Source organism: Gobio gobio, assembly GCF_949357685.1.
Source record: "Gobio gobio genome assembly, chromosome: 10".
NCBI lineage: Eukaryota > Metazoa > Chordata > Actinopteri > Cypriniformes > Gobionidae > Gobio > Gobio gobio.
Window position 1 is genome coordinate 37,527,143 of NC_137116.1, and position 18,042 is coordinate 37,545,184.

At 37.3% G+C, this 18,042-nt stretch overlaps 1 protein-coding gene across 1 annotated transcript in view; it reads right to left on the reverse strand.

Moving 5' to 3' along the window:
- The window catches only part of grid2 (glutamate receptor, ionotropic, delta 2), a gene marked incomplete at both ends in the record, with an annotated part of 524,276 nt that overhangs the window by 244,296 nt on the left and 261,938 nt on the right, over nucleotides 1-18,042 (reverse strand). The window lies entirely within an intron of this gene.

Genomic DNA, 18,042 nt, shown 5'->3' on the forward strand with positions numbered 1-18,042 from the left:
GTCAGCATTTTAGGGTACGTCTCAGTATTTTTTGTCCATACAATGGAAGTCAATGGTAACTAAAGATAACCATAAAGATTTTTTTGCGTGAGCTATCCAATTAAGAGCAGCTTGACCAGTCTGACTCTGAGAGACCATATTAAACCAATTAAGAGCAGCAAAGCAGCTTAGGCTAGTACAAACAGGTTTCTACAAGAGGTAGATTAAATAAAGGAGATTAAATAAAAGATGCAACTTTTCTGAAAGGTTTTAATCGTTCAACAGCTAAAGCACAAAACACCGTTAGCACCCTAATTAAGCTACCAGCACTAAAACTAAATAAATAAATAATAATTAAAAAAAACATAAATGTAGATAGGTTGTATTTTAATCGACTATTGTGACCTATCTATAAATAAGGTAAGAACATAGCTCTCTAGTTCTAAAAGTATTCTACAACAAGCAAGTTCCCTTTTGTTCAGTCAACTAACCATGTGTCTTGCCATCTTGAAGAAATGTATATTTTATGGCTCAATCCCTGAGCGTAATCATAGGCTGGCAGTCAAAGGTGGTGGTGATCAATATGTTTTTACCAATGGCTTTAATTACAACTGTGCAAATATGATTATTTCCTCTCCACTTAGAGCTTCATTAACAATTCAGCACTTTTAGAGACTCCCATCTGAATACTGTCAGACAAAAAACATTTAGGACTCTATCACACAGGCTATGGGATGTTTATGGAAAAACATACGAGGAACTCAGCGTTCTTCAGTATAAATGCATAGTTATGAAATTTTCAGTTGATAAACATTCCATTCATAAGCACTGACTCACAGGGTTTGCATAAACAGATGCTCATCAGCATTGATGCTGCTTTAAGAGCTCTGATTGGTTCCTTCGTTTTTGTTCGCTAAATAAATGCCTTAGCGCTTGAGTGTTTTGACTGAGTTGCTGCAAAGATATATCTAATTACATCTCACAACCTACTGGAGAACATTTTATAATGAAGCATAAGTCTTTTCCCAAAGAACTGAAAGTCCCTCCTACGAATAAACTCAACCTTTTTGCCCTTGTTCAGTTTGTGGCTCCCGGATGTGCAGTAAAGCTGATGTCAGACATGAACATTCATCTCACTTGACTTATTTTATTTAGCGTAACTGAAGTTGGGGAAGGTAAAATGCAATATGTTGAAGTGGGCCATGGAGCAGTGTAATTTGCCAACCCTGGCAAAAAAAAAAAAAAAAAAAAATGGAAGTGTCAACCAGGGCCAGAACGAAAAGAAGGGAAGGCACAAACAATAGTGCTGAAAAAGCAAACTGCAAGATAAAATGGACAACCCAGGCTCATTGGAAAAATGTGCCTCAACCTTAGAGCTGCATGATTCTGGACACATTGGATTTTGAAATATACATTTTTTTATTTCTTTTTATTTAAAGGAACTGTTGTGAACTGAGAAATATTTTTTTTTCTTCAGTTTTTGACATAAGAGGTCGTCATATAAGATTCAGAACAGAAAACTTGTTAATCTAAAAAACGTTTTTATTGTAACCAAGCCCAGAGAACGACTCGTTGTGGAATGTGCCTATCTGAAAGACCACCTCTGTAGAAGAAAATCTATGCCTACTTCTCCATTGTAACATTGGCCCCGCCCACTGGCGTGTTAGTGAGATGACAAGGAGAGAAGAGTAGGATCACGCGACTAAAAACAACATTACCTTCCATACTATCCTAATCCTAATTTTATTTTCAACAATGGGAATGTCTCAGTTGAGCATTATTTATTTGTACTTGGTACATTTCACTGTGGATTCTTTGGTAAATCAGTCAAAATTACGGCTTTGCAAACAGACGTTTACGATATGGACTCGACAGTATTGCCATAACATGTAACTTACTGTTAATTCTAATGCCTGATCTGTGACCAGTGATTTCTGATATGTAATGATTAATTTACAGTCAGATGTTCTTTGCCTGTGTGTCAGTAAATCAAACCAGTGACTAAACAGTCAACTTTACATTTTTTCTCTTAGTAGGATTTGTAAAGCCATGTTAGCACCGAGATGTCAATATCACAATCCATAAAATATAAAATTATATAAAACATTTCAACTTGACATAAGATAGATCTAAAATACATTCAGGTGACATTCCAAAATATTCCACTTAAACATGTTTCTGAATAAAACCGTTTTCTAGCAATATCCTAAAAATACAGTCCAACAGAATATGATTAACTGTCAAAGGAACTTGACACGAGAGACATAAAGGAGGAACTTCGCCCATCAATAGAAACCCATGTGTGAGTCTTGAGTGACCCAGTCAGTACCTAGTGAAGACGACTTGGTCATGTCTTGATTTGAAGTTATGGAAGACACTTCTTTTTATTGTTAGTTATGATTAAAGCATTCGTCGTGTGCAGATATCGAGTTGCGAGTGCTGAGGAACACGAATCACGACACTCAAAGACTGGTAGAAGCAAACTAAACTGGCATGGTTGATTCAGCAAATGCATTTCTATCCAAGCTTTTGTTTACACTATCGGTTGGGTAGCAGACTATAATTTTGCTGAAATGTTGCCACTGGCACGTTTTTCTAATGAGCCTGGGTTGGAAATGGAGGCCATGTGCAAACTACGCCGTTTTATTTTACTGTGTTGAGTTTTGTTGTAAACAGACACAAGGGATTTAGTTTTCTGATCATAATATGGGACTCATTCAGCATGTTGAGTTGAAGAGGTTTTTGAAGCTTTGATGATGGGCAACTTTGGTATCAAAGCAGAGTAGGGATGGGCGATATGGACTTAAAAATGTATCCCGATATTTTCTAGTATTTATTGCGATAACGATATCAATGACGATAAATGTAATATCATTCCCCATGTTTTATTTATATATATATATATATATATATATATATATATATATATATATATATATATATATATATATATATATATATATATATATATATAAATAAATAATATAATATTTTTTTTTATGTCAAATTCCACACCAGCCTTTTCAGAAATGGAAAAGTTGCAGATATAATTGTCTTCTGTAAAAGTGCAGGAAATGTTTAAATAGTGCAACTGTGCTAAAAAACGTCACACAATACAAACAAAAATAATTTTTAAATCAATGAAAAGTTTTACATGTAAACCGATTCTGTATTTATTCATACATGGTGCAAACAGTGGTAAAAATAGCAGAAACAGCAAAAGTAATAATCCCAAAAATGTCTTCAGATTACAAAAAAGTTGAAAATAATGATTTAATGATAGAACTTCAGTAATTTGAGTTGATAACATAATACCACGAATTATTCTACTAATAAAAATAAACTGCACTAAGGAATAATGAGCTTCTGGGTTCATGAATATTAATCACGTTGTCAGCGTTCATTCCAACTGATTGGCTGAAATCAAAACAGGCACAGTAATAGATGCACGCCAGCCAATGAGATTCCCGTTTGTGCATTCCTTTCTTCCTGTTCACGAAAGGCTGAATAATTCCAAATAAACGCCATTACTTTACAGGAAAATGCAACAAAGGATATTGTTTACATGTAGCACGTCAATTCTGTTTGGTATAAGACTCTCTCGCTCTCTCTTTGAGTGTGTGTGAAACACTGAGCGCTCTCAGTCGCGCGCCTCACACTAGTGTTTAATGTGCGTCATATACACTGCGCATTCATTGAGATTAACTGAAATAGTGTGCTTTACCGATCGATTGAGAAAGAGCAAATCTCTTAAGCGCTCAGTCCAAGTGCTCAGCGAGTGAAAATACATCTGTATGGTTCAGATTGCCCTCAGGTAGCCCCTCGTTTAGCTATGAACTCTTCCGCAGCTTCCACCATAGTTGTTTTCGTTCTGCACGTGAGATGCGGATTCAGTGCCGCAGCTCCTATCAAGCACTGCGCGTAGAGCACCAAGTGCTGCGTGGGGCACCACAAGAAATTCTCTCTCCAACCCCCGTTCAGCTATACAGAGTGACGAACGCAGCCACCGCGGCCATCATAAAGTAATAACGTTTAGGGCATCAAGAGACGGCCAGCGGTGGCACGGTGCGGATGGGTCGCACCATCAACTAGGCTTTATCGTTATTATCGCGGGAAGGCAAATTCTTATCGTAGGGAGAATTTTTACCGGTATATCGCAAACGATAAGATATCGCCCATCCCTAAAGCAGAGGTGGCGAACTCTGGTCCTGGAGAGCCACAGTCCTGCAGAGTTTTTCTTCAACCCTAATAAAACACACATGAACAAGTTAATTAAGGTCTGAAGGGTTACTAGGAAGCTATAGGCAGGTGAGTTTTATCAGGGTTGGAGCTGAACTCTGCAGGACTGAGGCTCTCCAGGACCGGAGTTAGCCACCCCTGTATCAAAGCAATCTTTGTGTAAATGTTGAATATTTAAAAGCATTTTATTTATTTATATATATATATATATATATATATATATATATATATATATATATATATATATATATAAAGCTACTTTACTAACGGAATATTCCACCCCAAAAAACACGTCTTCCTTCTGCTGAACACAAAAGAAGATATTTTGAAGAATATTGATAGCCAAACTGTTTCAGCTCCCACTGACCTCCATTGTATTTTATGTCAATACAATTGAAGTCAATGGAAACCAAAACTATTTGATTACCAATATTCCTCGAAATATCTTCATTTGTGTTCCACAGAAGCCAGTCAGTCATACAGGTTTTGAACAATATGAGGGTGAATAAATGTTGGCAAAATTTTCAAAACTACACTGTAAAAAAATGTTTTTTTAAAAACACAAACATCACTGTTTGAGTGACAGAAAAAAGGTGTTTATGAGAAAGAAAGAAAGAAAGAAAGAAAGAAAGAAAGAAAGAAAGAAAGAAAGAAAGAAAGAAAGAAAGAAAGAACGAACAAACAAACGAACGAACGAACGAAAGAAAGAACGAAAGAAAGAAAGGTTTTCCTTGAACAGCTTCAACTACTAAAGCACTTACTGGGTTCATTCTCAGCAGTCTTCAACAATAACAGCTTAAGGCAGTTTAAAGTCATTTAATTGAAACATGCTTTTAAAACAGTTAATTTAAACTGCAAGAAAAAAAGGAACTGCCAATCCTAAAAATAAACCATAATGAAACCTTGACATTTGATCCCAAAAAAATGGTGGAATTATGATTAACTTAACGCATGCAACTTAATTGATTAAATGCACATGTTTTAAGCTGAATAAGCCAAGCTCCAGTTAATAAGATCTTGTTTAATGAGGTAGAGCGTTTTGTGCTGCCCCCCGTTATGGATTGGACTGACTGAAAATGGAAAGGCAGGCTAATCCTTACGTATTAAAGCACTTCTGTGAATTAGTACTATGATCTGTCAGTGATCCACATTCCTCTTAGATATTGCTAACTATGTTAGTGAAAGACAGCATTGATCAGTCATTACAAATGAAGTCTTATAATTTAGCCATTTGTTTGATTACATATGATCCCAAGTCTTACCATGGCTCATTAAGTATTGAATATTAAACCATCGCCTGAAGTTACAAACACAAACACTCATATTTGTAGGCTAGTAGTTCACACCAGGGACTGCATAATGCCATGGCACTTTCAAAGAATGATGTTACAAAGAAATAAAATAATGGCTTATTCTTACTTTGAAAGTAAACAGTGATATTCCATATAAGGGCAATGACTCATTCGCTCAGTAGTAGCATAAGGAAGCCTGATTCATAGCGTGACCAGACTTTTTTTTTTTCAGTACAGTCCCGTATTTCAGCTCTATTTTTAGTTTTAATTATGAAAACAAAAACATGCTTTGTCCCGTATTTCATCTTTCTTAAAATGTCTTTTATACTGAGCGATAGAGCGAGTCTTCTGTCATGCGAGAATAGCCTAGTCAGTAGCTAATCATGTCACAGTATATTTTGAAGAACAAAATTACCATCCAATCACAATTCTCTATCGAGAGTGAAGACGGGATAAAGTCAGTGTCAGTGATAGAGAGCACGGAGGAGATCAAGTCCGACACGAAGATGTCAAAAAGAAGCGTGTGTGTACATTTAAAGAGGATCTTCAAAAAGAGTTTACATGATTAATTATTAAAAAGGGAGTCACTGTCTGAGCCAAGTAAATTAAGACGTGACATTTGTAAAGCTCGCTTTTCCATTGCTCATGGAGGCAGCGCTGACATTACACCACATATGCACACAAAAAAGGAAATGGACGCTGTACCAAGTGTCATCAAATTTTTTGTGAAGCAAAAAAAAAGTTGCGAATCTGAGTGCATGCAAGGGAAAGACTTTTTTGGTCAGCTGTTTTCTGCTCGCACCAAATCTGAGGCTTTTATAACGCACACACACACACATAGATAGATAGATTCATTTCAGAGAATTGCTCATCTAGTATGTTGGATTGGTTGAAAAAACTATTTTATTTTTATATTAAAAGAGTAAAAAGAATGTCCTTGAGTGCTATTTGTCACTGTGTTTTTGATTATGACTCAATTAGGGCATTTACTGTTAACTAGTGTAATTTAGCTTAAATAATTCCTGTTCAATGTTACTTCCCAACCTAATTGTGATTGTGTTTATTATAAATGTGTGACACTGTTCATTAGCAGAATTTAATTTAAAATACAAAGCAGTCTCTGGTATTACCTACATTGCAATTCTGCACCAACTGTACCCTGCACAGACAACTGATGCACAAACATGACAGTTTGCCTTTAACGGCCACAAAAACTATTTCATATTTGTGTCTCTAATCAAATCATCTCTGATACTCTTACACACCAACATTTTCCTATTTACATGTTGTGCTGTGTATAGTTACATCATGTACTAAGACCGATGGAAAATGAAAAGTTGCGGTTTTCTAGACCGATATGGCTAGGAACTATTCTCTCATTCCTGCGTTATATTCAAGTAACTTTGTGCCATACCATGGGTGCAGAGGCACAATGATTTTACACAGCGCCTGAAAATAGTCCCCAGCACGCTCTCTGTGCAAGCAGGTTGTCACGTTGGTTATGTTGACAGAAGTTAGCCTATTTTCAGGTGTTGTGTAATATCATTGCGGCTCTGCACCCATGATACGGCACAAAGTTCCTTGATTATTACGCAGGAATGAGAGAAGTTCCTAGCCATATCGATCAAACAATTTCTAATGAACATAGACTGGATCCATTTAACATTCAGCAGGCCAACATAAATACAACAGAACAAAGATGAGATAAAGGTACAACATGTCATGTACATCTACTGTACAACATTAATATCTTTCTGTCACAATTACTTTGTTAAACTAACTTTTATTTTGACGGGTTGCCATGAAGATCTTCGAGTTTCTGTGTGTGTGTTTATGATATGTCAAAAGATTTTGTCGAATGAAACGGTAAAATGCTCATGAAGTGACTGGAGATGAGGTTCATGCATTCATGTCCTCATATATTGAGGCGGCAGAGGCTGAAAAACACTGCAAATTTCAGTGTGTGTGTGTGTGTGTGTGTGTGTGACAGGCACGTGCACAGGTAGGGCTCAACCTGTGCAGAGCACATGCCCTTTTTGCCCTTACACTCCGAAGTGCCCTTTTTTTTGGTGGTAGTGTTTTTTGTTCCTGCTTCAATAAATCAATAGTTTTGGTAAGTGCATTTGAGTTTGACTTTTGTAAAATGTTAATAATATATTGATAAGTAATACAACCACATTTCATTTGTTTTTGCCACCGAAAAATCATAAATAAGCAAAGGTGCGCCCATAGACCGCCAAGAGCGCCCGCGCTGTTTCCTACTGGAACTTACACAAAGTGACTGAGTGATCCTCGTCATCTAGGTCAAATATATTTCGTAGAAATTTGTTCTTGGATTTATGATTGCTAATACAATTAATTTGTTAACATGTAATAATATCATGGTCGCATGTTTAATTCATTTACGTTGTTGATATATGCACATATTCTCTAATTTTTGAATCTCTATACTCTCTCGTTTTCACATGTGTAGTAAAAGATGGTTACAGTAATGTTGTCGTTACATTAAGTGCAAATAGGCCGTCTTTTTCACAGAAGGTCTGGTTGGGTCAGTCAGAATTGCAGAAGACACCATGTAAATAATATCCGTGATAGTGCAGGGGTAAAGCGCATGGCTTGAAGTTTTGACGCAAATTGATCACGGTTCGAATCCGCGTTTTGCCGAACTTGCTCTACTTCATTTTCCCATCACACAGAAATTCAAAAAGGCATTTTTCCCCCCAATAAATCAATAATTAAAATCTTTAAAAAATGTAAATAAAGCATGTCATGTGTGTTTGATAATAAAGTGTTAAGGCCTTTGCACACTGAGTCCGAAATTCCCATGCGAAATTTTCGCACGTCAAAAAATAAATTCGACCTCACGTTATGTCAATCACGCTTGCACACTGCCTCCGAAACTTTCGTCCGTCAAAAAATAAATTCGACCTCACGTTATGTCAATCACGCTTGCACACTGCCTCCGAAACTTTCGTCCGTCAAAAAAAAAAATCGGAACAGGTTCGATTTTCTGCGTTTTTCGCATCCGTTTTCCCATCTACAGTGCTGATGCCCAACCTAAAACTGCTGGCAATGCTGGTGAATGAATCGCCAGTGCTCCTCAGATACCTACAATTAAATATACAAATATTATTGTATCAAAAATACTACAATATCACAGCTATAATTATAGCACACCAACTCCCTGTAAACCGCGCGCGCGCGTGTGTGTGTGTGTGTGCGCACGGATCCTAGACATACTGCCAGTCTCTGTTCAGGATTGGTAATTGGTGGTCTTCTTTTTAAAATGTGGCTCCAGTATCGCTAGCAAAGCATCAAACGGAGCCACTGACATCCAACTTTGAATCGGTCTGGATAATCCGCAGCTCCTTGATAAGCAGGTGGAAGACGGCATTTTGTGTTGTTTTGCGTTTTTTTCTGTAACGCATTCATTAATACGCATCGGACTCCGTGTGCAAGGTCTCTGTGCGTGACAAATTTTTCGGATCACGAATACGAAAAAACGCATGCGAAAATTTCGGACTCAGTGTGCAAAGGCCTTTAGGGGCGGCTGAACAGAGGGGGTGCCCTTTTTCAGTTTCAGCACATGCCCCTCAAAAGGTCTGTGCGCGGCCCTGGTGTGTGAGGTAAAAGAAACCGCACGTCTGCACCATTCATTCACACAGAGACACACAGTAACATACAGGACTCATATTTAATTAGTCTTTTTGCTATTCACAGACACTAGTATATATCGCGATTTGATTTAAGTGTACTGACCCTTGTTTTATTTATTCATGAAAACTTTGACAAATTCCTTGACATTCCGCGTTATACAATAAATTCCGTTTTTATGACTGGATTCCGTCTGTGTTTTCCGCATCGTGGAAATTAATCCTTATGAAAGTTATTCAGTCAAGAGTAGTTAGCAATTTTTTTTTTTTTGGTCTTTTGTTGTTTGATTAACATTCAAACGCAGACAGCAGCGCAGCAGGAATATTACATTATAATCTTGGATTTTGCAACATACATTATAAGTAGTTAATTAATAAACCATCGGTTTGTTATATCAGCCTTTTTCATGCTATAGCCGATATGCCGATGGTTGTAAATGTATAAAAAATTGGCCGATAAATCGGTGCATCTCTAATCCCATCCCCTCACACCTTCTACAAGCCATCTTCCCTACACTTTTACCAGAACTCACAATGAACACATCTTTCTGCACTAGCATTTTCCCTACCGCATTCAAGCAGGCACGGGTAACGCCACTGCTTAAAAAACCCACATTGAACACGCCACACGTTACAGACCTGTCTCTCTCCTACCATTCATAGCGAATACACTTGAATAAGTTGTTTTCAACCAGGTATCATCTTTCCTCTCCAGCTGGACGTCAACCAATCTCGCTTCAAGCACTGCAGAGATTGCATTACTGTCGGTCACTGAAGCCCTACAAATAACAAAAGCTGATTCCCAAACCATCAGTTCTCATTCTCCTGGATATATCTGCTGCCTTTGACACTGTGAATCATCAGATCTACCCTCTCATCACTGGGCATCACAGGAACTCCACTTCACTGGTTTGAAACCTATCTCACAGGTAGGTCTTTCAAGGTTGCCTGGAGAGGGGAGGTATCCAAAGCACATCTACAGAACACTGGGGTTCCTCAGGGTTCAGTTCTTGGACCCCTCCTCTTCTCCATATACACTAAATCACTGGGACCCATCATACAGGCACATGGTTTTTCCTATCATTGTAATGCACACAGCTCTACCATTCATTTCAACCAGATGATCCCACAGTAGCAGCACAAATCTCTAGCTGTCTGGCGGACATCTCAGCAAGGATGAAAGAACTGAGCTTCAAAGACCACATTGCAAAGACAGCTACACAACACCAGGAAGATCAGGCCTTTCCTAACTGAGCATGCAACACAACTTCTGGTCATTTCTAGGCTTGATTACTGCAGTGCTCTTCTGGCTGGGCTTCCATCATGTGCAATCAAACGTCTACAAATGATTCCGAACGCAACAGCACGCCTTGTCTTCAATGAGCGCAAAAGTGCCCACGTCACACCTCTCTTCATCTCTCTGCACTGGCTACCACTCGCTGTTTGGATCAAGTTCAAGACATTGACGCTACTTCCACTTCTACATCCCAACCAGAAGCCTACGATTGGTAAATGAGCGATGGCTCGTGGTAACATCACAGAGAGGCATACAATCTCTCTAGAACAGTTTTGTTCACTGTTCCTTGCTGATGGAACGATCTCCCCACCTTCATCCAGAATGCAGAATCCCTGACAACATTCAAAAGACAGCTGAAAACTCATCTCTTCCGTGGATAGTTCACCCAAAAATGAAAATTCTGTCATCATTTACTCACCCTCAAGTTGTTCCAAACCTGTATGAATTTCTTTGTTCTGCTGAACACAAAGGAAAATATCTTCTTTTGTGTTCAGCAGAACAAAGAAATTGATCCAGGTTTGGAACAACTTGAGGGTGAGTAAATTATGACAGAATTTTCATTTTTGGGTGAACTATCCCTTTAACCTCATTTTTATAAGGAAATCTCTTTCCTTATTCTAGCTTATGCTACTCTAAGCAATGTCTGAAACTTTGTACTTTGAGCACTTGTGTTTATTTGCCTCTTCACGATGAATCGCTCTCTGTATTCCTCATTTGTAATTATGCAAATATATATAAGTAATGATGCTGAAAATTTAGCTTTGTCATTGAGGAATATAAATTACATTTTTAAATATATTAAAATAGAAAAGTTTTTTTTTATCTAATAATATTTTACAATATAACTTATTACTATACAATATTTTTAATGTATTTTGGATCAAATAAATGCAGCCTTGGGGAGCATAAAAGACTTATTTTAAAAACATGAACTCATACCGACCCCTAACTTTTGAACTGTAATGTATGTCCGAAAATCCTTTTATTTGTTATTGTTTGCTGATATAACATTTATTTTTGCCCTATACCAATGATCAAATCCATGCCAACACTTGTAAGAACTCATTCATTGTTCAAACCATTAAAATAACTTATGATTCATTTGAGAATTCCGACAACAGCACTGCATCCAAATCTTTCTTTCTGGACCTGACATTTAGTCCCAAGTTCTCAACACCATAGGGATGTGCAAGTCTCAGCAAGTCCCGACTACGACACACAAACCCCAGCTGAGCGACAGTGTCGAGAGTACAGAGTGGTTCTTTAGAAAGGACCCACTGACTCCTCACAGATCAACATGAGCGAAAACTAATGTACATCTCAGCTGCTGCTGTCATAGTCACACTCCTTTTTTCTCCCAACATGCTCACCTCCTCCCTCGCCCATACCTGTGGGTGTATTTGTTCACTTCTAGTTTGAATAAATAGACCTTTTTGGATTGATGAATACATGCAAAAGCAGGAGATTAAGCTAAAGACAAAGAAACCCAGGGGGGGAAAAAATCAACACTCAAGTATTGAGTGATCTGGTTTAGCGCTTAGCTTGTGGCCTCTCACACCGGTCTATTTCAGGAGTCCTTAACGTTTCCCATCACCACTTAGACACACACACACAAACACAAAGCCCCCTCTCTCCCCTGAAAATCTAACACTGTTGAGCACTCCAGATAAATTTGTCCCAGGAGAGCACTGGCTTTTCTTTTTATAGTGGAGGCTTTTGCTGCTGTCATTTTTATGAGGAAGATTCACAACTCATCCTTCCACCTCCCCCCCTCTAGGCCTTGCCACTGAAAGGTGTTTCATTCTTATCATCGGAAAGAATTGGGCACAGTGCTGGATTAGAGCAAAAAAGATATTAGATATCTTTAGATTGGTCTTCAGCTCATATTGTAATCTTTTCAATTGCTTCTTTGGGAATTAGATACTTATCAGTTGTTTAATTAGAGATAGAAGTGCTGGACATTGTTCTCTAATTACCCAGAGAGCGTGAAACCATTCTGGAAGGAATTGAACATTTGTTGCCGATATCTCCCTCCTAGTGTAATATTGAGTAATATTTTAAATATTGCAGCATGTTCTCTTAAAGCGAACATGGAATCAAAATCAAAATGTTTTGGTCTTGTGAGTGACTAACTGGCGCATGTTACGTTAAAGTTGTGATGAAATGGAAGGAGCAACAGATCTTTTCTTCTGTATTGAGCCATAAAGCCAAGTGAAATGGATTATTGAAAAATAAATAAAGACAAAACATAGGGCGGAGACTTGGTTGTAACCATCGGTTGATAAAGGGAGATCAGCAGAATGCGAGCTTGCAGTCGACAATAAAACAGGGGCAGGTTTAAAGTGACCATGAAATCAAAATTGACAATTCTTTCTTTTATTTTTTTCTTAATGGAATATTGCCGTATTTACAATACATTATTTATCCACGCATCACTGGGTTTTTTTGTTAGTTAATGTGCCTTTAAACAAAGTCTTTATACAAAATGATTTCCTCTCCCTCTCAAAAGATTGCATAATGTTTACAAGACTACACTTTAATTAATAGAATTTCTGTAATTGTTTAACCATTGTTTATCATATAATATTTAGTATTTTCTTTGGGACACAAAAGGCATTTTCTCAGTTTAGTCCTATACTGTGACTGACAATAGAACCATAAAATACACCAAAAACACAACATAAATTCACAAAAGTAATCAATTGTATTTGTGCGCTGTCTTTTGAATCCATAAGTTCACGAGGAACAGACCCAAATTCAAGACTTCATTCTGCGATCTTCATCTCCATTCTCAGCAGTGACGGCAAGCGTCAAATCCTGATCTCATTACAATTTAAAAAATTGCTGCCCCAAGCTTTACAAATTGTTTTACGGCAGTGATATCAAACACTCACTGGCTCTCACCTGTAAAAATGTATTTGATATATATCACTGATTCGAGAGACTCGTCCTTCATTCATTCATTTCAAACGATTGCTAATGAATTCATATTCACATTGAAATATTTCTAATAGACTCTTTTATAACATTTTAGACATTTATAAATACACTCATTTTTAACATTAAAGGCACAATATGTAAAATTGTTGGATTCAAATAGCCAAAAACCACTAGAACAAGGTTAGATAGTTTGTTGACTTGTGTACTTAACATTATCCCAAATGTTTCCAAGAATGTTTAAATACAGAGAAATAATCAATTTTAACCAGGACACGGGCCGTGTCCGTGCGTCGCCTATCAATGACATCATACCTGCGTTACCCTCGATTTCCGGTTTTATTGTGTAGAATCCATGGAAACACCAAATACTCTTTAATACTGCATATTGTGTGTTTTATTAGCTAGGTGAGCAACTGTTTGGATACATTCGTCGATAGAAACTAATGATTGTTATATAGCTCTACACAGTTAGTCTTATTGTTTAAATCTTGTTTTCCCGTGAGTACGATGTTTTACCATGCCTAATAGGGATGTGACGGTGAGGAAATTTTCCCACCGGTTAATCGACGTGTGACAACACTGGTAATACCGGTATCACCCACTCGGCTTTTAAATCACTAATTCTATCTAAGCAAAAGTGGCATGCACACGACCGCTCGGGCTTTCATAACGCAACTGACAACTGAACTGGCGCACACACCGTGAATGACAGCTCGTCTGTAAATGTGCGCTCTGTGAGGCCATGAATTAATAACAGCTCGTCCGTAAATATGTGCTCTGTGCGGCCATGCACATTTTACTTTCGGTTTTGAATTAGCGCCAATTCGGCTGCAGATTGCTTGAATTGTGGGTTCATTAGCCTACTATTTTTAATGAAAAGCACAACAACAAAACAAAATGACAAACTCCCTTAAAGGGTAACTTCAGTGATTTAGCATTAGGCTTTGTATCAGTAGAAACCCGGTAGTATATTCAAATTATCGTACTTTCCCCCCTCATATCCCCCTGAGACAAGAGAATTATGCATTTTATTTCTGGAAAAATTCCTCCGATGACGCAAATATCATCATTTTGCGTCATCGGAGGATTTTTTGGCCAGAGGCTAAAGACTACAGCCACTAGATGGAGCTGTTCCGCATGTTATCAACCCGCCCATAGGGGAGAGATCTCTCGCACATTAGAATGTAAGACACAGACAGCCGCACGGACAATCATAATAACGGAGCGTGGTGCAGAGTAAAGTGAGTGTTTCAACTTTTCAATGAATTCCTGTGATAGTTTAGCTTCCATATGCGATCTGAAAATGTGCCAGACTGGCGCTTAACGTTACCTCAATTCTTCGTGAGGAATGAAATCTGACACTGCTGCGTCTGTGTCGTGACTTTCGTTCGGCTCACTCACACTTTATTGAAAAGACACGTTCAGTTTTTAATTGTAGTGTTTATTCTCTAACTGAACGAAATGATTGTATTACTATGAAGATCAAAACGACGCTGTACGGAGTGGCCTCGTAGGGCAACGAAGCAAGTGCATTCTGGGAGTTGTTGTCTTTCATCCACATGAGACAAAAATAAAATTTCTGTCTTTTCTCAGTCTAGAAGGCACCAAATTCAAAAATAATTTCACATTTCTACTGCATAAATGACCCAGTTTAAAAAGACAAAGCTTAATGCTAAATCACTGAAGTTACCCTTTAAATAGGCGCTTTTTCGTTTCGCTTGTGTCTGTAAATTACTCAAATAAATTACACATTATTTTGTTTAGTTGTCTAATGTTTTGCTTTCAGAATCGTAGAGATCCGTGATCTCCATTAAAAAACACAACCAGATTCATAAATTAAGCTTAAAAGAATATATAATATCTGGAATATATATTATACCTCCGATTAGCACTATTTCTAATATTAAATTGTAAAATCTTAGACTATTGTATAACGTCTAGGTCTAGCATGAAGTCTTTATTTATAACAAATATTTGGGACAATTATAATGCAGGGTTTATTTTGAAGACATGGCGTTTCTCATTCGGTGTGCAAATTTCTGCAAAACACTTTTGGTATTTTTTCTCTCTCTGGCTCTCCCTAAATGTCGTTTATGACTCTTGTTTTCGTTGTGTGGACGTGAACCGACCATCTTTCCTCTACTTGTTTTCAGAATGAAATGATGTATGATGAAATACATAAGAGTTATGACGGCTCCGTATGCTTTCGGATGTTCTCGCGGTAACGTTCGATCGGTCTGCAGCGCCTTCAAGTCGAACATATAAAAAAGCTGTCACCTGACAATAGACGTTACATTTTACCTCATGAAAGTAATTCCATGTCAGTAGTTCATTAATTAAGAGGAGAGAGGACCATATCTCTAAAATTATGAATATATTTAATAAGCAGTATCACACAAAAAAAGAGTGCTGTTTACAATCAGGCCGCAGCATGTGATCAAAAACGAGTTGATAAACAGCTCTACTGTTTTTGTGACATTACTTTTAAACATAATTTCAATAAAAAAATAACTTAATATTGAGTAACTTACATTTTTGACAAGTTAGCTACTTTGGTTTTGCTCCTCCGAGTCAGACGAAAATAGTTCCAAACAAAGCTATAGAGTGTCTCAGAGCACATGTTTCATTCCTGAATGAATCAGTGTTTTGAACGAATCAGTTGAGCAAATGATTCGATGCATCACTCATTAAAACAGACACTTGCCGCCACCTTCTGGTGGAACTATGTAACCTGCAGAAACAGTCACTGAAATGTATTTATTATATTATATTAATTATATTATATTATATTATATTATATTATATTATATTATATTATATTATATTATATTATATTATATTATATTATATTATATTATATTATATTATATTATATTATATTATATTATATTATATTAATTATATTATATTATATTATATTATATTATATTATATTATATTATATTATATTATATTATATTATATTATAAATAATTTAGGAGTAAAATAGCATTGGATATTCCCTTAGAGGATTCTTATAACCTTAAAAATCTATTTTAAGTAGTAGTCGGTATCAGTTATCAGTAGATATAGTAGCCTAGGTAAATTAAGGTCAGTTTCTTTTTAACAGGTTGTATCACAACCATATTTTTACATTCAAAGAAAACAGAAACGAATGCCAATAACCATCTCTGATATTAACTCAGCACGCTTCCTGCGTGGCAGATGTTTTCAGTGTGCTCCGCAGGAGCTGTTTAGAAATGTGCTACGCATTAAGGGAAAACGAGTCAAACAGTCCCAGGTGGGAGAGTCTCCAAATGTCAAGATGTAAGTGTTTGATGAAGGGACGGCCTTGACAGGATCTGTTTCAGTATGCCTGTTTGTGTAATGAAGACGCATGCGCAGGTAAGCATGCCAGCTGGCTGCATACGAGAGGACTGAATACGGTGCTGCAGGCACACCTGGTGCTGTACTTTAAAAAGATAGGTATAAGAAGAACACCCACAGCTAAAGAAAAAGTCAAGGAGAGATGGAGTGAGAAAAGAGCTGGGGGAAACTACTCTGAACTCCCAAATCCCTGCAGTTAAACCGAGTGGGTTCCTATTTTGTTACCTATTATGGTGTTTGTGTGTGTTCGCCCTGCTGAAATTAACAGCATGAGCTAGTGTAGGCTGGTCTAGTTGGTGTTTAGCTGGTTTACCAGCTGGTCTGCCAGTTTGACACGATGACAAGTTGCTAAAACCTCATAAAAAAGTATGAATTTTGCTCTCATCTCAATTAGGAAGGGAATGAAAAGTCGACTACTTTCTATCATGAACAACGTTTTTCATGGATTTTATTTTCATTCAATTTTTCTTTTATTCTAGGTAAAAGGATAGTAGAAGCTTTCAAGTATAAAATATATTTCATAAATTTGGTCCAATCAAGATCAGATCAGTTTTATTTGTGACTGGTTATGTGAATCAAAAGATTCATTGAAAAGATTTGATGCAAAATTCATGAATCTAACATTTCTGCTTTTTCCAGGAACTCTTTATTATACTGAAGAGAGCAGTTTTATAATTTATTCCTAATCCTAACAACAGTTTAAAATAATGGTCAGACTCTTCGTTGGTACAGCATCACATAAAAAAAAAGGCAATTAAATCTCATCACTCTGTATAAATAACCCCTCCTGTTCGAGCCGCCCGCTCCAAGTGGGACTCAAACCCAGGTCCGCCGACATGAGAGTCGGACACTCTAACAAGAAGGCTAAAGGCTGCAACCTCTAGTGTCAGTCACTAGAGCGTCTCTTGAGATCAGAGGAGTGAGGTTTACTCGCACAGCGACAACTAGCTGGCCTCCGTTACATTACACTGAAAGTCACATTGAATCTGTGTTTTTAAAGGATTTGGTTAATTGACTGATTCAATGACTCATTCATAAAGACAGCAGCTGCATTCAAAATTGCATACTTCCCTAATATATAGGTGAAAAACAGTATGTGACAAGGGTAGTATGTCCAAATTCACTGTACTAATAAAAGAGTAGGGAAAAAAGTACCCAGATGACTTACTACTACTAATTCTGAAGTGTTTATACGATGGACACTTTACTATCCCATGAGGCCACAGGAGAGGATTTGAGAACGGCAGTGAAGTGACGCAACTGGCACTGGTATGTC